At 41.5% G+C, this 23,239-nt stretch overlaps 1 pseudogene; it reads left to right on the forward strand.

Annotated features, from left to right (window-relative positions):
* The first annotated feature begins 20,681 nt into the window (after positions 1 to 20,681).
* LOC126459243 (5S ribosomal RNA) lies at positions 20,682 to 20,799 on the forward strand (annotated as a pseudogene).
* Positions 20,800 to 23,239: the final 2,440 nt, after the last annotated feature.

Raw genomic sequence — 23,239 nt, forward strand, 5'->3', positions numbered from 1 at the left:
ATTGCTCAAGTTTGTGGGACACGTACCATATATTACTGACACGGGATATTCAACGAAGTAAATAAAGGCAGCACTAATGGTCCAAGGTTTGTTTCGCCAGTGGGAGAGTGTCACAAAGATGCTGATGAAACTGAAGTGACAGAGTCTTGAGGAAGCCTAGTTACTAAGTTTCAATAACCAACCACAAATCATTAATCTAGGAATGTACCACAACCCCCTACGTATCGGTCCCGTAGGAATCGCAAGGACAAGTATAGACTAATTGCAGCATCCACTGAGGCATTTAAGCAGTTATTCTTTCCGTCCTCCATACGTGAATGGAACGTTAAGAAACCTTAATACCTGGTACAACGTAAGGTACCTTGTGATATGCACTTTAGAATGATTTGGACAGTATGGATGCAGATGTAGAATTATAAAGAAAATCGTTTTCATCTTTTTAAGTCACAGAGAGGTATAGAGGGCGCGCACACGTAGCGCTAGGAGTCGGAGAATAAAGCTACGTGCAGCTCATGTCACCTATACAGAATGATTCAGAAATCAACCGACAAGATTTTGGAGTTTGTCCAGTGACTTTTTATGAGTATTTGGCAAAATGACGCTTGGTTTCCAGTGATTCGTTACAGAGAAATTACATTTCGTTTGCTTTCTTACTCCTTGTATCTAGCGCATTCAGTAAACACATAGGGAGATGCATATCGGCCGAGTTTTCATCAGTAGATGTATCCATACGGTTGTGTTTCACTATTGATGTAAAACTAACACTGCCGGAGAAACCAACCCGAGACTGTACTAAGGAACACCGGATGCAAGCTTGATGGCCAAGGGTAAAGTGGTCCATACCGTTATCAACAGCAGCTACCGTGAGTGAATAGAAAAAGTTTGTTTCCAAACAAGACACACAGCGCATACTGTCGACTTTTTCTCTGTTGAGCAGGTATTTTCAATGCAATGCCGGTACACGGGGATAAGAAATTAAACGAAATGCAATTGCTCTGCTGTAATGAAATACTGGAGACCAAGGGTCCCTCATACCAGAATACTTGGAAAACATTCGTGGACAACTTCTGAAATTTTGTCGAAGTTCTGGTTCATCCTGTACTCATCCGAATTGGCCTTTTCGTTTGAATGACAACGCATTTTATTTACATTACATTTACCATATACTGATCCATTTGAAGCATGCTTTGTTGGGTATTTAAAATCCGTGATTGTAATTGGGCTTTAATGTTTTCCACTGTATTTTCTGTCCGCCTCCGTAGCGTAGCGGTAGCATTACCGCCTCCCACACTAACACCCCGGGTTCGATTCCCGGCAGGGGACTGGCTGTGGTGTGACCTTCTCCATCATTTTCATCATCATTGACTCGCAAGTCGCCGACGTGGCGTCAACTAAAAAGGCCTTGCAATACGGCGGCCGATCTCCCCCGAATGGGGCCTCCCGGACAACAATGCCATAGATCATTTCATTACTGTATTTTCTGAAGATCTGCTCTTAATTTTTTTTAAACGAAGTATCACTGAATCCGACACAAAATAAAAAATATATAATTATTTTCGACTATAGGAATTTAGGCATTACAGTTCCTGTTCGAGCATCTCCATTCGTCTTAATCAGTACATCAAGTAAGGGCAGGGCGGGAGGGGTTATCCGCTCTTCTGCCTGCGGGGCAAGTCACGGAGTTCGGACGGGGATAATAGTGGACCCTTTCTCGATCCTTTCTGGGTGCAGAATTCACTGGATGCAGTATACAGGACATCAGCCTGGTACGGTTCGCACGAGTCCTGCGCTTTGAGGAGGTGAGTTGAAGGATGTCTAAGAATGAGTGGAAACCACATGCAGCCCCTTTTTTAGTGTCAACAGACAGAATGATCCACGTCCAGATAGTTTCTTCATTCCACAAATATGTTGATAGGACATTCTTCTCTAGATTTTATGAACAGAGCACTGTGTCCCGTAACATATGGGACGCTTGTAATATCACTATGCACTGAGGTGTTGGGATACCAACTACTATCTTGTCGGATATCCTTTCCTGACCTAGTGCAGCATCTCGACGTTGCATGGACTCAACAATTCGTTGGGAGTCTCCTGCAGAAATAGTGAGCCATGCTGCCTCTATAGGCGTCCATAACTGCGAAAGTGTCACCGGTGCAGAATCCTGTGCACGACCCGACCTTTCGATTAAATCCGAAAAACATTCGATGCGATTCATGTCGCTCTAATTGTCCAGGTATTTCTTCACACCTGTCGCAAAAAAACTGCGGCCTGGTGAATAGCAAGAAAAAGAAGACATTGCAAACAAAGAAAAATCCATCGCTGTTTGGTCCCCAAGTACCCGAACAAAGCCGTTTACAGCCAGTGATCGGCTCAGTTGGATTCCATGTAAAGTCGGTCCACACCATTATGGAGCCACCATCAGGTTGCTTTGTCGATAATTTGGGTCCATGGATTCGTGGGGCCTGTGTCACACTCGAACGCTGCCATCAGCTATTACCAATTGAAACTAGGACTCATCTGTCCAGGCCACAGTTTTCCATTCGTCTAGAGCCCAACCGATACGGTAACGAGCCCAGGAGAGGCGCTGCAGGAGTTTTTAGCAAAGGCACTCGTGTCGGTCGTTTGCTGCCATATGCCGTTAACGCCAAATTCACCGCACTGTCCTATCACACACGTTCTTCGTACGTTCCATCTTGATTTCTGCGATTATTTCACGCAGTGTTGCTTGTCTGTTAACAATGACAATGCTACGCCAACGCCACTGCACTCGGTTGCTAAGTGAAGGTTGACGACCACTGCGTTGTCCGTGGTGAGAGATATTGCCTGAAATTTGGTATACTCGGCACATACTGAGACTGTGGATCTTGGAATATTGAACTCCCTAACTATTTCCGAAATGAAATGCCACAGGCCTGTAGTACCATTCAGCGTCCAAAATCTGTTGATTCCCGCCGTGCTGCCATAATCACGTCGGAAATCTTTTCTCATGAAACACCTGAATACAAATGACAGCTCCCCCAAATGCACAGCCATTTTATACCTACTGTACGCGATACTACCGTCGTCTGTATACGTACAATCGCATGACTTTTGTCACCTCAGTGTACGTCAATGTGACGCAGTGCGACAGTTTACCAGTCGGAAGGACTGATTGCGTGCACTACCACAGCGGCTATCTGGCAGATGAAGTCAGACGCTCTCCGTATGTGGTGGGCAGCGGGTGAGACGCCGAAGGCTGGCCAAGACTGCAGCTCGCGGACGTTTCGGCAGCCAGAGTGGAGCAAAAAACAGCGGAATGCGGCGATCCGCGGGGCCAAGTCCGGGCTGGTCGCTTTGTCCCCAAACTCCTGCCGCGGGGCAGCGCTATCCAGGGCCACATCTTCGCCCGCGAACACACAAGCACCGCGCTCCGATGGCCAGATAGCGTAAGGCCCTCAGCGCCGCAGAGAGCTGTCCCAGAGTCCAATCTGACCTCCAAAAAACCGATACAACGACAAATAATCGGCATCAGCAGCGGTCTCAGTATCAACTACTGAAGTACAATGCTTATTCTTAAACGTAACTGAAGTTATGTGGCACAGAACATTTACACAGTCCAGTCACATTCATGTCACCAGTGCATATGTTCGACGCCAGCTTGCAATAACCACTTACAGACGGCAAGTGGCAACAATAGCAGTGAAGGGCAACAACGCGTTTCGGGGTATGCGGAACACTGTCCAATCGTTGTAGTAATACGGAAAAGGAGCGATTTATCTGACGTCCAAAAGATCACGATCAGTGGCTTTCGGGCCAAGGATGGAAGCATTTCCGAAACCGCTAAGTCTCAAAATCGTTCGACTGCCGCTATGGTTAAAGTATACTGTGCATGACAAAATTACGTTGTCCAAAGCCGTCGCCGAAGCATCTGTGGTGCGCCAAAGTCCATAGATGAGAGGGGTGAACAGCTTAGCGGAGACGTGCACCGTCGAATAGAATACAGGAACTGACCGTCCAGAAGAAGCAAGGGGTTTACCAGTAGTGTCACCTCACCCACCGTTCTGCGAATGTTGCTGCGTATGGGCCTCCGCAGCAGGTTCAAATGGCTCTGAGCACTATGGGACTTAACATCTATGGTCATCAGTCCCCTAGAACTTAGAACTACCTAAACCTAACTAACCTAAAGACATCACACAACACCCAGTCATCACGAGGCAGAGAAAATCCCTGACCCCGCCGGGAATCGAACCCGGGCGCGGGAAGCGAGAACGCTACCGCACGACCACGATCCGCAGCAGGCTCCTGGTTCATGCATACATGCTGACTGCTGTTCATGGGCGACGGAGGCTAGAATTTGCATGCCAATACCGCAATTGGCCATCCACAGATTGACGACAGGTGGTCTTTTCAGATGAATCACGTTTTATGCTCCACAGGACAGATGGCCGTTGGCGTGTAAGTCGTGAAATGTCTGAAAGAAAACATCTGCAACAACTGTCGGAAGTGTCTAGGCCGGATGTCGTTCCCAGGGTGATGTGGTCATTCTGAAAGGCACAGCGGATCACAACATGTATGGTCAAACGTAGTATCGATCGTGTAGTAGTGTTGCTGCTCAACAGCGATCCCTGATTCAGTGTGTTATGGGTAATGTGTTAGAGTAACTTTAGATCGAGAGATGTATGAAGGACTCACAGTTGTAGAGACGTGTTGTATGTGTGCTGGACCCTGTAACGCTGCCGCCTGTGGGGCACGATACTCATTAAAGACTGTACTATGGTAAGTTGACGGGCTTCACCTTATGAGAAAGGATTTTTGTATAGAAATTGACCGTGTGTACCTGAATGGAGGCAAATCAGACTTACACCCACTCTGCAATAACAATGATACGTCAATCAAGTCCGAAATGCAACTACATGTCAGGACGGACAAAAACAACACTGAAGATGCTACCAATTTGTTAATGCCTAATTAGGCATTAACTGAGTTTCTTCCCTGTACAAGTTGATGTACGTTCAAGCAAAACAACACACAGTAATACAGCATAATATGGTAAATTTTAGAACCAGAAAATCTATTCAACTGATAATTTCACTTTCTGTACTGGTAGGGATAAACCATAAATACATAACACTACACTATAATGTTTACTACAAAACTTCGTACTGTCTATTGATCTGATTAAAATCGGGCTTAGGTTACCCTAGAGATAGCACTTTCGAATCACACACACAATGTCAATTTTGATAAAGGTAAAACACTGATAAATTTTGGTTTTTTATATTGACTTTAACTTTGCTGATCAAATCAGTCTAGAACACTTCAGAATTCAAATGAATAAAAAAAAGAGGGGGGGGGACCTTGAAACTGTTATGATCACTGTATTAAAACAATTAAATACTGAAATCATTATGCACTCAAGGTTTCCAATATATGACTTACTACTCTTTTTTATCTTATTTCCTGCTCATTTAAATACCATTATATCTGCCTCAAAATAATTAAACTTCATTTCTAAATCGATATCAAAATTATCTTCCAACTTTGTCAGACCTTTGTTATTCGTCTATTAGTTCATTAACAAAAAAAGTTCTTTAAGCATCATTCTAACATAGCTAGGTCTGCAGGTAATTATTATTAACACAAACTTTAATTTTTCATCTCGGGACACTCGGATTGCACAACATTTGTAAAGGACCCTGTCTAGGTTAGTTGTGAGGATAATTAAATGATAGGACAGTTCTGGTAAAATTTAGGTTGTTATTGAATAGTATGGAACAAAAGTAACACTGGTCCATACGAATACAGTACTAAAAGTTTCAACCTGTTTGTATCGATGTGGCGGTTGGCGGGCGGCAAGACGGCGAGGCACAGAGCACACATACAATCACAGCAATGGCTCTTGATGTATCGGCGCTTTACTTCTTCTTAGCGTCGCAATACTTTTCCATTTAGTGCCTATGGAATTTTGCCATGCTGTATAGGCGTCGGAACGGCATATCCGAGGCTCAATGAAGCTACGTCTTCCAGGAGCGCCTCCTCGATCCAGAACGTGTTACTCAGACCAATGCCAAACTCCAACTGCCACTGCTGAGCCCGTTATGTCGTACAGCGCCCGTGTGCATTTTCCCACGCTCGCCTGCCATCCACCTATTACCGCTCCCTTACAGACAGGGTATTCACCCGAAGTTTTGCATTCTACGTATCCTAATACAATGCCTGCGTATGGACCAGACGCACAATTACAATTTTAAACAAGTTACAACAGTTTCGACATTTCTTACACTTCAATTCTGTTACAATATTGTTTGACAATTGACATAAACATCAATATTCACATTGAAAATTGTTTACAGTTTCCTTAACATAATGACATGAAACAAAAAAGACATGAAATCAGAACATCGATTACACTAATTTATCGAAAATCAGAAGAAGAAAATATTATATGTACAATAGTACAGCGTTGTTGTTGTTACAAGCTACAGGCGGCAACGATTTTTTATTTGCAAGATACTATAATGTTAGCTAACTGTAAAACGAATCTCAACAGAAGACGGAAATAATTAAGGTAAAGAAAGTTGTTTTGTTGCTAATGCAATGCGCGTATTCATAAGTGATGATTGAGACAATGTATAGCACTCACATACAATGGTTTTGTAAAGCTAATTCTTAATATTTAATCAGTTTATTGAATGTGTTAATTGTGAGCTTTATTAATCTTCAAAGAGTCAAAATACAGGCTTTAAAGTTATAGCCACATAGCTATTTACCCCAAATCGATACCAGTTTCAAGATCCATGTCATTTTTGATTAACTATTTTCCTCAAGAAGTTATTATCTCAGTCATTCGATTTAATTAAAATGTATGCTAAGCAACAGCCTTGCACAATAGCTGTTTGCTAACTATACAATTTAAAGTACTAACAGGGGTCAGTGCAAAGAGCGTTACTATTGCACAGACAAAGGTAAGAAACTTTATTATTCCAGGAATAGAATTCATTAAACACAGGGAACATTATTTTCAAACTGATCAATTTTTGTTTAATAACCAGGGTCAATTTCAAATCAGTAGTGTTGCATCAGATTCAGTTTTTGAGTTACGTAAATCCATGCAGTTTTGGTTTGGTTTAAAGTTATTGACAGGTTACATTCTCGCAGCTAAATTAAATTTACATTCTCGCAGTCAGGAAAGTTCAGCACAGGGCAAAGCCCATAAGCAATGAGATAAAGTACACGTTCACATGCCATTCCCATTCTAACAGTTGTGTTTCAGATTACTCTCAGTTACGTAATTTCAGTCATATTTGAAACGTACATTTTTCAGTGTACAGCGTAAAGAAACAACCAACGATAGTTCAATTATTACAAAATAAGAGAAAAAAATAGTCTTCCATCGGTACGGAATTTTCAGAATTTATCTTCAGACGGTTTACATCATTTTACGTTCAGCACAGATGGTGGGTTGTTTTACACGTTTGTTGTCCTTTGTAAATTCGAAATCGATAATAGTGTCTTTACTTTTCGTTTTAATAACGTGACCTAAAACCGAGCTGTGGTTCATTGCTCATGTAGGGCTATACATCTTGTGTAACGTGACTGAGACGCGGATGGTAACGTTCATGTCACTCAGGTATGTGCAGATCGAACGAGGGCTAGTTTCCACATATCCTAAAATGAATCTCCAAGATGTCCCCAAATTGCATGACAGGTAGAGGAGGATAACGGAAAGAACAAAAATATGCGTTCACCATAAATGATCGTAGAGATTTTGTCACAAATCGGGATGTTGTTATGTGTGGGAACGAGTACTCCCTGCTTCGAACAGTCACACGATTCAAAGATGAAGAAACAAGAGAAGTACGCACGCAATGGCTCAGTAATGCGTGCACTTTATGAGCACAGTGTAATCTCTCGGTCGGGTATGTGGTGTTTTAAACTTCTTTTGCAGCAAAGAATGTTCTGACACCTATTAAGTACATGGGATACATAGCGCAGTCTAAAAGAACTGAATGCGCCGCAAAGTTATCTCTTTTCCTACGGTTCTCAGGCGCAATCAGTGTTCTTCGGACGCCACTGCATTGCCTATCAGCAGTAGTCACACCACAACAGGATCGATCAATGTCTGGAGTTAGCTGCTCGATGATTTTCAACGATGTCTGCAAAATGTATTGCCTGTGCAGCTTAAGGGCCCTGAGGAGATGAAGTTTCACAAAAAAAACTGCGCATCTTTGTTTTTGAATAGGATCTGCCTTGAGCAAATACATGTTTTTTTCCTCATTTCACCAACGCATGTTTTGCTGAAGTTACAGCATTATCAGTGAGTTTTTTAGTGTCTTTATGTCAAACAACAGGAAAATTGCGCTTTACTGTCTGTACATACAGACAGTTCAGTTTTCAAGAAAACGATTCACAAACCTGGAAACCAACAAAAAAAATTCATAGATACCTTTATTTATACCACATTCTGTAGTTTTTGTAGCTTTCTGTACTTTGCGTTATAGGTGTTTTTCTTTAGGAGTTTGTCATCTGTAGAACTTAGTGTACAATGTTATTTTCATTGAAGATAACTTTGTACGTTAATATCACTATGCACTGAGGTGACGAAAGTCATGGGATACCTACTGCTATAGTGTCGGGCCTCCTTTTTCCCGGCCTAATGCTGTTTTAATAACTTCAACCCATATTGACCATTAATCGATTGTGACTTTTGTATTTGAAAACCTTTTCGTACTAGGCAGTTTTGGTTAGCATTGTTTTATTCTGTGTTTATGCGCGTGGGTTTGTGTCTGTGTATGCAATATTTTTCCACTTACTTTTTCTGGTGTGCTCATTATCTCACTATCCAAACTCTGCATTAAAAATTGCACTTTATCACTGTTTGTAAGATACGAAAGCAAGTTGGCGGACAATTGAATATGTTCCGGCTAGAGTTATGAATCTTGTTTTGGTCTTAGGCTTTGAGAGGAGTGTCTGACGCCGTGTATCTATGTGTGCGTGTGTGTGTCTGTGTGTGTATGGATTTGGGTCGTCTAACAGTTCTTAGAGTTCAGACAATGAAATTACGTTACAGAGAGATGCGTATTTGTTCATTATTTCTTTTCCTCCTTCAACAATGGCTTCCTGCAGTTGGTAGTTCTCCTCAGTTATTAGTGTCTGGGAGGGCTGTTGCTGCATTTGTGAATTTTGTCTGGTTAATTTGGTCTGTGGTTCATATCCATAACGTGTTCAGCGAACAAAAATGACAGCTGTTACTTTTTAGTGCTCTTCTGTGTACTGTGTACATAATATTGAAATTTCTGCTCGTCTGCCCAATATAAATTGAATTGCAATGCTGACACAGCAGTTGATAAAAAATGGCTCTGAGCACTATGGGACTTAACATCTATGGTCATCAGTCCCCTAGAACTTAGAACTACTTAAACCTAACTAACCTAAGGACATCACACAACACCCAGTCATCACGAGGCAGAGAAAATCCCTGACCCCGCCGGGAGTCGAACCCGGGCACGGGAAGCGTGAACGCTACCGCACGACCACGAGCTGCGGACAGCAGTTGATAAATACCAATTGTGCTGTGTTTTTCCGTGCTGGTACTGCCTAATTTTTCTCTGCTAACGTGTATTATCCATTCTGTAGACAAATTTAGTCCTTCTTATGTATTTTGCCTGTCTTGTAAACTGCTTTGTTGTTATGACACTTGTTTTGTTGTTGTGGGTGCCTCTTGTACTTGTGTGTCCGTGTGTATGTTCTGTGTATTTGTGTTCTGTGTGTTTATATTCTGTTTTTGCCTGTGTGTGTGTTGGTGATGATCTATTTGTTTTACGTGTAGTGTGTTCCTTTAATTTTTGTTTTAATTCTGAGGTTCACTCTATCTGTAATGTTTGCATCATATCCATTCGCCACAGGTATTTGTTTGATTATATGTAGTTCCTTTTGTAGTTGTCTTCCTTGAGTAGAGTTTTATCTCGTCTACACAACACGTATAAGAAACGGTTTGTTTGTGAATAATAGGGTGTCTTAAGATTTTGTGTATGGCTATGCTGGTCTACACATTGCTAAGTCAAGGAAATTTAACTTTTTGTCATTTTCTGTTTTATGGTGGACTTTATTTTTGAATGGACTGTGTTTAGGTCAATGTGGAGTTGTCAGATGCGACTGGGTGCTTCTTTTAGAAGGCATATGATGTAATCTACAAAGTGATACCAATGTACTGTCTTAGAGGTTTCATGCACATTGCCGGAAAAAGTTACTACATCCTTTTAGAGGTTTCCAGTTCACTCAAGATTTATCGTTGCAACGGCACATATTTACAGATCAATAGCACTGGCAGTTCCGAGGTACCAGGTATCGACCCATGCTGAAAAACCCATATTAATTAGTGGTGTAGCCTCCACGGGTGGCAATGTAGATGCCGACTGTGGCATCCAGTCGATTAGTCCTGGGTTACGTTACGCCACGCCAGCTCGACCTCTTCACGTAGTTCTGCAAGGTTTGCTTGTTGACAAGTCACACTTCTCGTCCTATCATATCCCATACTTGCTCGATTCGAGACAAGTCCGGAGATAGTGCTCTGGCCAAGGAAGTTAATGCAAGCGTTCCAGAGCATGTTGAGTTTGACGGGCAATGTATGAGCAAGCCTTATCCTGTTGCAACAACACATCATCTTACTGTTGCAAGAACGGCAAAATAATGGGGCTAACAACATTCTGCACGTACCGAGAGCTGATTGGAGCCCCCTCCAGAAACAGCAAAGGTAAGCGAGACTTGTAGCTTATCGCACCCCAGGCCATAAGGCCTGCGGTAGGACCAGTGTATCTTCGACGAAGGCCCTATACGAGACAGTGCTCACCAGGTCTGCATCGTACACGCAAACGACCATCGCTTCTGTGGAGACAGAATCTGCTGTCACGGTTGAAGACCGCGGCTCGCCATTCCATCTTCCAAGTGACCCTCGTGCGGCATCAGTCGAGCCGTGCAGGGCGATGCGGTGGCATGAGTGGAAGACGCGCTAGAGGTGTGCGTGCCTGTAGTCCCACTGATAGTAACCAGTTCACAACAGTTGGCGTTGACACGTCTGTGTTCACAAGCCCTTTTATCTGTACTGTGTTAGTTGTATGATCTGCCACTGCTGTCCTTACAATAAGACGATCCTGGAGGGTGTCTGAGCTGTGTGGACGGCTAAACATCAATTACGGTGTGAAAATGTTCACGTGACCACTTGCTCAACCGACGTAGCGCGTCCAACTTGTTTGGAAATTCTCGCAAAGGACCACCCCCTCACTCGGAATGCCTCAATTTGTACCCTTTGAAATTCGCTCACCTGTCTGTAGGAAGCACGAGTGTATCTCCGTAGGATGATTGGTGTACTAATCGTTCTGATTGTAGTCTAAAGTTTATACAAATCACATTTCATTCGTAAGAGGGCTTATTTAAGCACTATTTTCTTATATATACTTGAAATTCTGATGCACTGTAAAGTTTTACAGTATGGTTTTATTTCTGTGATTTGACGTTAGATTTCCTATCAATTCAACCCGAAGAGCTCTCTCGGGATGAGCAATACACTTGGTTTTCATTGTTTGGTTATTCCCAAGTAACTGAAAAGTCCTGGCAAGAAATATCCTGGAAATGGGGACTAATATTTTAAAATGCAATGACTTAATACAAAAGTAATGTAACTACATGTAATTAATTAAATCTTCAGTAAAATGTGTGGAACACCTGTTACAATGGTTTAATTATAAGTACTTAAAGTGTTATATATTTGTTAAAGCGAAGTTCCCTACCTAAGTCCAGGCTATTTAGATCATTACATTAATCACTGTGTTGTCGTGTTAGCCTGTAAATTGCTGTTATTTGCCACACTGAATGTCACTTGGTAGGTACAATTTAAAAACAAAGCAGATGTGTAAACTACAATCGGCCTGACAATCTTAAATTCAGTTCTTTTCCTTCGTAATTTAACGAATCTTTTACTTTGTTGACATGGCAACTGGCTTGTTTGTATCATCCCTGCATACATCTATGGGACACCAATGGAAATAAGGTAAGTTTCTTGCAAGCTTGAACATTTAAATTTTGCATTTGACTTGAAAATGCAACGAATACAAATCGGTGCCGCTAAACTATCATTGCTTTTGGAGTTCTGGCTTTATCAATTATCGACACCAACACAATGAAAGTTAATAGAAATGGATTACGAAAGCACGCTTTTCATAGCACATACTTCTCTTCTCGGTTATTCGAGGTGTGTAATCAAAACGGTATTACAGTACTGAGGCCAGAAGCGTCATATTTTCGTGTCGTATTACTGTATCGAATACGCATTTAAAACCAGAAAAACGTTTGAAGTTGCGTTCCTTATGCTGTGTTCTTCACTAAAACAGTGCAACATTAACTACATAAAACAAATATCGCGTGCACACGACAGAAATGACGAACGAGAAACGAGAAGCAATTGTAGACACTCGTCTGCTAATGTTTTGGGGATCCAAGATGGCGGCAGGCCCCGCCTACTGGCTTCAAAACAACGTACAGCGTAAGTCTGTAGCGCCATTTCCCCTTATTCTACCTCCATGGTTATAGCAATCCAGAGATAATAGTGATCTGCTACGTCGCAACCAAGCCCCTACCACGCCGTAGCGGAGAAGCGAGGCAACTGTCCCCCAATTGAAGCAGCTGATCGCCGCCATTTGCAGGGATGAATCCTAGGACTGGGGTTGTGATTTGAAGTATATGAGACGCAACAAGAGCTAATTGAAGCACAAATTAATCACATGTTTGTTTAAAAAAATACTGAGTATTCCAGTCTGTTTTAAAAGTATACTTAAATGGATTAAGTTTCCTAATTTCCGAGATACGTCTGCATAGAGACGCGAAATTTAAGAATGTAAGGCCCTTTCCTGACAAGGTGGAGCGAGTTTACATCGAGTTATTTGCATTAGATAATTACATGAAACTTCTAAAGTAGCAGACAGTGCGATTATATTTGCCCCTAACTCCTTTGCCATTGCAATATTAATGGAAAGTCCATCACAAGTAACAGCTAACACACTGACATTTACATCATACAACATTGTAATGGCTATCTCCAATAACATGTCACTGTGAGTAGCGTTAATAAGCGAGATTACTGTATCGTTTACTAAGTTTTTAGCTTTTAGTTCTTCTAAAATATTTGCTAATTTGCAAATCTTCTGCGTCTGTCTTTTGCTCTTTTTGTTCACTGTATTTAACTTAGTCTTATATTGAACAACTTTTACTTCCTTCCTTTCTTCAATTTTTTCGAACTTTTCCTTCAGCTTACTTGGACTTGATTGAAATGAATGATTGTGGTCTCCAGTGTAATCAGAAACGTGCACATCGACACACACGTTTTCTGCTGTCTCAACATTTCTTGGCTTTGGAGGTTTCCTTGCCTTGGTACCCATGAAAAGGAACGTTCAAAATTATACACACTGGCAGTATTTCCACGCTATTTAACCTAGGCCTACATTGCACGATTTCCAGGACACTATGGCTTGCGATGAAGGGCAACAAAACGGGGCGTAGAATATCGTCGACGTACCGCTGTGCTGTACGGATGCCGCGGATGACAACAAAATGGGTTCTGCTATGAAACGAAATGGCACTTCATACCATTTACAAATGATTTGGAAATCCAGATACTGTCGGTATAGCATCGTCCTTCAGTTGACGTCTACTTACATAATTTTCCATGTAACAATTCTCTTCAAAATGAAGAGAGCACAGCAAATGATATGCTGTCGGTTGGAAGTTCTCTCTCCAAGTAGCAACTATCCATTTCCGATTTAGAAAATCATTTGTAAGGGGAAACCTAAACAAAAACAAACGCTCATGATGTATTATTTCTCCATGAAAATACTATATACAAGTAATAGACGGTAACAAATAACCAGAAATGACTATCCTGTGAAATGTAACATTGTTTCCGTCTTCGTCTTTGCTTCCATTCTTACTGTTACAATTAAAACTAGCACACGAACGAACCATGTTTACGCACTGTTTCCCTGCAAATGGCGCCTTCTATCACGTTCAGTGTGGGGACGCGACACTAGCGCCAATGCGCGGTCTAGTTTTTATTTAGTAAGCCTATGGTCGCAACTAGCGACGATCTCTGATAACATAAATCGTTGTTTTTAATTTAATTAATATTCCCACTTCTAATTATACTTCTCCACGGGTTAAGGCCCGATGTGTCGTATCTTTTAGAAAGTCAATCTCACAGATCCTTTCAACTAAAGACACGTTAGTAAATTTCTCACAAACTCCGTACAGCATAAATAAACCAAAATCAGAGGTGCAATTACAGTAGTTTTTCCTCCTTTTTTTGTTTGTTTCAAGTTAAATTTCAATTAGTTACCATCATGTCGCTACTGTATGGCCCTCCGCAGACGACGTGTATCGTTTTACGTGGAGAAGCCCATAGAGTCTTGACGATTTATACCCGCAACATTTTAACAAATACGTCTCTTACGCATGAAATTAATCTTTTTAAAATAACTGTTCCTTTACTTGCATATCTGTCTTAAGTGCGAAGTTCGCCGAAACGATGCGTAAGAATGGTTGAGTCACTTTTAAAAGAGAAAGCTGCATCTCCTTGGTGTTGAATGGTGCCGACACTTCATGTATCGGTGACCGCTGCTCGCGTCCACAGATCTCACAAGGGTAAGAAACAGCTCTATGACGAGGCAACTATACAGGTCAGAACGAGGGAAGACGTAATGTTGGATGAGGGTGTGGAGCTTCATACCTTGGCGGTTGTTGTGAGGAATACTTTCAGAACTCCGAGGTAGGGCGATGTGGAACCGCAACTACAACCGCAGCCACATCTGCAGTTGCAATGGGAAGATGGCTCGTCCGTCAATGGCCACCATGCATTTGATGAAAAGCTGCTTCTCAGGAACGGGATTGATTGCCAGTAGACCTCCTGACCATCTCATAATGAGGATATTATGCCACTGCCCAACTTGTGAAGCAGTTGGAGTTAACCATATCCCCTGTTATCTGGAGAAAGATATTTTTCCTATTTATATTTATTTCAATGTGTTTCTTTGATCAAGGCACTTTTTAAATTGTTTTTGTTATTACTGTTCGCCAAATGTAATGAACTTTTACTTGTTCTCTGAGCCTCATCGTTATGCCGTCCTTAACTATTCTTAATTTTCGGACATCACTGAAATACTTATATCCAACATCACCACTGCCAGCGGGAAGTTAAATGTCGAGTGCGTTCCCGATAATTTGCCCCTTTTATAACGCAAATAAAGAAGTAAATAAATTCCATCAGAGGATAAATTGAGAATAATGAAGCGAAGTCTAACGGATTGCACAACCATTAAGGCAGACATCAGTTTTGTTTTCTGAAATCACTAAAACCTAGTCGTATTTTTTCTTATTTTTATTACACCTGACAACAATCACTGATTTTATTTTTACAATGATCGGTAGTTATCATCAACCACAGCAAAAGAAGGAAACAAGAATCATTTTTCAATCAAGGCTGTCCCCAAATTTACACTTGTGTTGTATTTCACAAAATGTCCAATTCCTCTCTAGTCTTTGATGCAGTTTCGCATCAGAACTTAACACAAGTAAATGCCAAATGACAAGTCGACCATCCGCTGTTAGACAAAAGTCTTCTCTATGTTTTTACATGCCTTACGGTGTTCACCCGACGTAACAATGTTGCTCCTTCCAGATCATATAACTGTTGTTTCTTGAAATGCAGCTAAGAATTTTCTTGGTCCATCTGTAATCCACTTACCTGACTATTTTGCCTGTCAACTATTTCTTTGTGTTTACATAGCACAGTCTTCCGCTCCATCTGTCCCTTTGTTTTTCTGTCTCTCCTAGTTATTCCCAATATACAATTCTTCCGTCGCTGAGCTAGCCTTAGTTATTTAATGGTTTTCGCGTTAAAAATTCGTATCTCACTATCGTAAATTGGTATTACGCAAAGAATTTTCCATCTCAGACCCATAGGAATTTATTCTTAAAATATGTATAATGTACTGTGCACTAACCTGTAAATCCACGATTCTTTAAAGAACTGAAATTCCATGTATAAAACAGGTTCAAATGTCTTATTACTTCACAGATGAACTAATGTGTCAATAACAATTTGTCCATTCTATTTGGACTGTTGAGCTCCGTGGCCGTAGATAAAAATACAGCGACCAGCCACTTTTTTTAGTACGTTTTATTTATGCCAATATGCATTTCGGGTTTGTACCCATCTTCAGCTGCCAAATTACATGTATCTTCAGTTTCTACAATGGTACAATATCGACAGCAGTTTGGATGCTGCAGCTGGCCTGTGCAAAAGCAACGATTCCAATCATTTACTTCAATTTCGCGAGTTTAAAGTTACGCACTATCAGCTGTTCATTTTACTTACCTTCTCCTCTCCTTGTTTTTTCTTGTTTTTTTTCTTTTTTGTAACAGCACAAACACTTTTTGTCACAAACAATGCATATTGGCATAAATAAAATCTATTAAAAAAAGTGGCTGGTCGCTGTATTTTTATAGTAAAAAAAAAAAAACTAATGTGGTTCACGTTAAGCAGTAAAATGATCAGAAAATATTTGAAATTAAGTTTAAAGTTTGTTGGAAGTTACCAATGCAATTAGAAACGATCTGGTAGGCCATCCGGGGGGGGGGGGGGGGGGTAGGCCATCCGGGGGGGGGGGGGGGGGGGAGCGAAGCCACGTTGCTATTGGCTAACGTGTATGACGTCATCGGAGGGTACTGTTCTGCAGCGAAAGTTTAACACCAGCGTCGTGAGCTGACGCACATTATTAAGCATCGTTTAACTCTACAATTACAAGAAATAAATACTTTTACGTTATAATAATAGCCACCTTCAAAGACTTAATATTAAGAGCTAGAGCATCTTACTGCGGTCATAAGTACTCACTGCAACACAGAAAGATGACGACGTTACCGACTTCAGACTTTGTTTCTGGACAAGTTTTTTATGTTTTACTATCTTAGCTTTTGTCTTCAGACACCTTATTCTAATTCTTGGCCTTAGTAGACAAAAACCACTTTGTGATGGATTTTGGGAAACTTCAATGTTATTGCAGAACTTAACTTTTGCCTCACTACGTCACACTTGGCAACATGTCGCACATGAAAACTGCAACATATCACTTCAAACTCCTTCATAGTATTGAACCAACCAGTTGAAGAAGTAGCGGGCCTGCCTCTAGAGATTGCAGAGAGCTAGTCACTACTAGTGATGTCATCTGAATCCGGTAGAAGTTTCTCTTGAGACTGAACCCAAGGAACTGTAAACGTAAAAGTGATTCTGCTGGTGTGAAACACTGAGAGAAAATGCTATTTACGTTATCTCTATTGTTTTATCCCATCAAAGGCACGTCTCTTTACTTCCACAATATACTTCGAACACTTGGCTTTCAGGATCTTGTTACTTCTTTTCAAGAAGTAGTTTTCTTTCCTCAGCAGTTGTATTTCAGTTTTTAATCTATTTCCGCTTTAGCAATAACGTGAAGGCCAAGAACTGCTTCTGTGTTGATCGACTGATCAAATTTCATTTTCTTCGGGGAAAAAAGCTTCTAACGTAGACAGCGCTCTCATTCGTACTTTTCCTTTCTAGCAATGGCGATATCTTGCTCACGTTAACTATTAATAAATGCAAATCTATTTTATAATAGCATTATCGTTGTTGTTCTAGAAATGAAACGTTTGTAATCGCTATAAAAGAACAATGCACGATAACTTTCAAAACATAGAGACGTATCTCTGAAGAGAATGAGTATCTGACAATTCTTAAATGTTGCCCTTGCTGGTGCTTGCAGCAACCTTGAACGCATCACCATGTCAATTTGGAATTTATTGTAACGTCACGACGACACTTTCTAATTTGCTTTTCAAAGGAAAGCCCAGAAGCTCATTTTTTAAGAGCCATTCATAATCTTCTGGGGCGAAATGATTTCAGAAAATCCTTGCATCAATCACAGTAACAGATTAGCTTTTTACAGCGTGACACATTTGCGCTCCAGTTTCTCTCTCTTTCAGAAATCGGTAATAAACGATATTCGCAGTTTTACGTGAAGCATTTTTGGATTTAGCAATAGGACAATGTTCAAATGTGTGTGAAATCTTATGGGACTTAACTGCCAAGGTCATCAGCCCCTAAGCTTACACACTACTTATCCTAAATTATCCTAAGGACAAACACACACATCCATGCCTGAGGAAGGACTCGAACCTCCGCCGGGACCAGCCGCACAGTCCATGACTGCAGCGCCTTAGACCGCTCGGCTAATCCTGCGCGGCAATAGCACAATGATTTCTGCTTTTGCTATTAGAACTACAACGGCCAGCAAGAAGAACAGCTAATAACCAACTGCATTCTATTTATTTCAACAGAGAGATTTGGGATTTTCCTGCATGAACAATGCATATGTAGTCTACTCGCTTTCCGCTTCTCGCTTCTCGTTCCCCGTGCCCCTAATTACGTCACGCCGTTTCGCCAGCAGTCTGAGCGGGAAGCGAATATGACATGTCCGAAATAATCGGACGTCGCTAAATTATTCCATTATCAAAGACTGGATGAGTACACTCTGGGCACTTTGCACTACGTTTTCAGCAAAAGCTAGTTTTTCACGCACCTCCACGTTTATTGAGCCATATCTCCTGAACTATGTGTCGTACAATGAAATAATTTTGCAGGTACATTCAGTGGTATATGTGGATACTGTTAGCAAAATGTGTTAGTAGTAGAAAAGTAATAAATGATAACGTCAAACATGATGCTGAAGTTGTGCTGTAGGAACAGCGAAAATGTAGTAAGAGATAAACTTTTCTCCTTTCATCGTTCTGGGGACTAGAGGAGCGGGGGAAGCGGGGGAGTGGAATTGTCGCTAAGGTACTGAATTAATAAAAGCCGGCCGTGGTGGTCGAGCGGTCCCAGGCGCTACAGTCTGGAACCGAGCGACCGCTACGGTCGCAGGTTCGAATCCTGCCTCGGGTATGGTTGTGTGTGATGTCCTTAGGTTAGTTAGGTTTAAGTATTTCTACGTTCTAGGGGACTGATGAACTAAGATATTAAGTCCCACAGTGATCAGAGCCATTTGAGCCATTTGAATTAATAAAGCCCGGGTATTTGCGCGGCGTCAGTTAAGCTGCCATAAGACAAACACACAGTTTCTGATTGTAATACTTGTCCTATCGTGTTAAACTTTTAACTAAAGTTTATACCTGGTAAGGAGTAGATTAGACAGTATTTTAAATTTGGTCAGTGCGCACATATTGTCTAAATGCATGGATGGGTGTGTGTATGTGTGAATGTGTGTGTATATGTTTCACATATCCTTCCAAACCACTGGATCGATTTCGATCAAACTTGGTACACATATCGCTTACTGAAAGGGAACAATCGTTGCTGGGGTACGAACCACCTACCTATCATAGTACAGGAGATATGACGTCATAAACAATGAGATGCGTGAGAAACTGCCGCATCATGCTTAACGCTCAGATTTATTACTTCTGTGCTACTAACTCTATTCCAAACATATTTCTCAGACAGTATCCATATATGCCGCTAAGTGGACCTATAAAATTAAATCATGGTTCCACACGTAGTTCAGGAGATATGATGTCCTAAACACTGAGATATGTGAAAAACTACCACATTGTACATGACGTTTAAATTTATTACTTGTTTGCTGCAAACTCTATTCGCAACACATTTTGTAGACTGTATCCACAGGAAGAGTTGAATGTACCAAAAAATAACATAACTCTGTGGCATATGACGTCTTATAAAAACACTGAGATGCCCGAGAAACTGCCGCATTATGCATGACGTTTAAATTCTTTACTTCTTTGCTACTAATTGTATTCCAAACATGTTTCGCAGACATCAACATAGACATGCATGAAAAAGCTGCTTCATGCATAGAGTTTTAATACGTTGCTTCTTTACTACTAAGACACTACTACAGTCGGGTCAACTTAAGAAAATCCCTGACATCTGGCAGCGGTTTTGATAGTTTTCAATTGCTATGCGCAAACGGCTCTAGAAGAAAAGAGTAGCCCTCTATACCGCTATGAAGAGCCGTTGCCAAATGTGCCAAATGGCTCTGAGCACTATGCGACTTAACTTCTGAGGTCATCAGTCGCCTAGAACTTAGAACAAATTAAACCTAACTAACCTAAGGACATCACACACATCCATGCCCGAGGCAGGATTCGAACCCGCGACCGTAGCGGACGCTCGGTTCCAGACTGTAGCGCCCAGAACCACACGGCCACTCCGGCCGGCGAGCCGTTGCCAGAGAGACGTTTTGTAGACACGCTAAGAAGGTGCCCAGCTGCCGATACATGTAACTAGTAACATTGTTTATAATCAAGTTCGCCTTAAATAAATATTACAGACAATTTGTACTTTGCATACTATGGTTGTTAATTTGGATACTGTACTTTTATATTTGAACATTATGCATATTTCTTTGTACAACTGTTTCATAATTTCAAATGTGTTTTTACGAATATATGGAAATGAATTTTTTTCGATATAAGACTATAAATACAGTTCATCTTTGTTTTGGTTTCTAACAAAAAACTAGCACCGAGGCTATTCCTGGTTGGTCAGTTAGCAATTATATGAAATATTGAAAATCAAATTTCTGTTGCTCTTGGAAGCCTTTGGCAACGGCCGTGCCGCAGTGGATACAACGGTTCCCGTGAGATCACCGAAGTTAAGCACTGTCGGGCGTCGTCGGCACTTGGATGGGTGACCATCCGGGCCGTCATGCGCTGTTGCCATTTTTCAGGGTGCACTCAGCCTCGTGATGCCAATAGAGGAGCTACTCGACCGAATAGTAGCGGCTTCAGTCAAGAATGCCATCATAACGACCGGGAGAGCGGTGTGCTCACTCCACGCCCCTCCTATCCGCATCCTCCACTGAGGATGACACGGTGGTCGGATGGTCGCGGTAGGCCACTCGTGGCCTGAAGACGGAGTGCATTGGAAGCCTTTAGATAGGTAATCTGCTACTGGAAACGGATGACCGTGCACCAGATTAGTAATTTAGTAATATAGATATCACTGGTTGTGGCAAACTGAACAGTTGTCTAGGATGTTCAGTTTAAGTAATATAGACAACATACGGCACATACACGTACTGTGTATTTTTATTCACAAGTGTAGAATTTTCCTACCAAGCAACGACAAGAGAATCAGTTTATATGACGAGCATAAATGTTGCGGAATCTGCTCTAATTTATTACTTGATAAGGACGTAATGTAATACAGTTAACTGTCTGTTGGTGAAGTGTGTAATATGTGGTTTCTTCGTGTAACAGCGTAACCGATGGTGGCAGGTATTTATACAATGGCATAAATCTCAGATTGTGTAATAGTTGTACTTTCATTGCAATTTCACGAAGTGACTGTGTAGTATTTGTTTTGTAAATAAAACTGCCCTTTCCTGCTGCTAGTTAATTTATTTATCCCATACGCGTTTCGCCTTTTCCTGTTCAGGCATCATCAGTGGGACCTACAATGATACAGTTTTGTTAGTTTTAGATTAGTAGTAGAAGTTCTACATTCATTGCATTTCACGAAGTGATTTGACTGTGACTGAGCTGAATGTGGCACAGATTAAGACATTGGATTTGAGTTCGGGAGGAACGTGATTCAAGTGCTTGTTCAGCTTCACAGACCCCCTCATTGTTTTCCTAAATCAGTTGTGAAAGCCAGCGTGTTTACCGAAGGTCGATGCCGATTTCCAGTCCCATTCTTGTTAAATCCGAGGCTGCGCTCCGTTTCTAACAATCTCCTCGTCAACGAAACGTTGAAACCTAACATTCCTTGCTTAGACATGAAGATCATTACAGATGAAACACTACTGCATGCAAACCATAGGAATCGAAAGTCTGTGTGTTCGGACAGGTTGACTTCCCGTTCTGCACGGGACATAGGGCCCTTTATGGAGACAGAAGGATTTTCCCTTAATCTGAATGAGAGTAAATAAATGACTGACAAACAGCGGCAACAACAGCGGAGAAATTCAGTTCTGAATTTCTTTACAAGTTTCCCATCAACATACAGTACCGAAACAGCGTTGCATGACTGTCAAAACCATATCACATTTCTGCTCAGTCTTGTCAGAAACTGCAGACATTCTTTCCTGTATACATCTACATCAATACCCTGCAAACCACTGTGAAAGGCGGCCGGAGTGGCCGAGCGGTTAAAGGCGCTACAGTCTGGAACCGCACGACCGCTACGGTCGCAGGTTCGAATCCTGCCTCGGGCATGGATGTGTGTGATGTCCTTAGGTTAGTTAGGTTTAAGTAGTTCTAAATTCTAGGGGACTTATGACCACAGCAGTTGAGTCCCATAGTGCTCAGAGCCATTTGAACCATTTTGAACCACTGTGAAGCGCAAGGCAGAGGGTACTTCCTACTGTACCAGTTATTCATATGTGGAGCGCAGGATGAATGATTGTTTAAACGCATCTGTGCGCTCTAATCTTGTCCTCGCGACCGCTATGGGAGTGACACATAGTGGTTCTTAAAAGTTTGTAATTAAGCTTTCTCGGGTAGCTTGCGTCTATCTTCAAGAGCCTGCCAGTTCAGTTTCTTCAGCACCTCCTTGACACTCGACCATGTATCAAACAATGCTGCAACCAATAGTCTATTCATAAACTGTATGCGTTCAATATCCCCTGTTAATCCTATCTGATAAAGAGTTTCACACACTTGAACAGTATTCTAGGATGGATAATACAAGTGTTTTATTAGCTATCTCCTTCGTAGATTAATTGCATTTCTTTAGTCTGACACCGAAGTTAGCCACCTACTTTACCTATGACTGAGCCTATGTCGTCGTTCCATTCCATATCTCTGCAAAGTGCTACACCCATGTGTGTGTATGTGCCGACAGATTCCAGTTGCGACACTTTGATATTAAATACACTGCTTGACAACTGCAAAGGAGCAGAGGCATTGTTGGACAGGAATAATCACAGGCAATTATGGACGACATGAAACACAGCACATGTGTAACTGAGGTGGAATGGCATATTTGTAACGAAAAATGATACAGACTTCGCAACATGGGAAAGCGGTATAACAGACACAAATAACGTTCATGTTTGGCGCGGGTCAGACTCCCAAAATAAAGATTGATAAAGGACGCTAAGTAAGGAATATGCCCTCCTCGGACACTAATGCGCATTTTGCACCCGTTACTCATACT

Source organism: Schistocerca serialis, chromosome 2, assembly GCF_023864345.2.
Source record: "Schistocerca serialis cubense isolate TAMUIC-IGC-003099 chromosome 2, iqSchSeri2.2, whole genome shotgun sequence".
Taxonomy (NCBI): Eukaryota; Metazoa; Arthropoda; class Insecta; order Orthoptera; family Acrididae; genus Schistocerca; species Schistocerca serialis.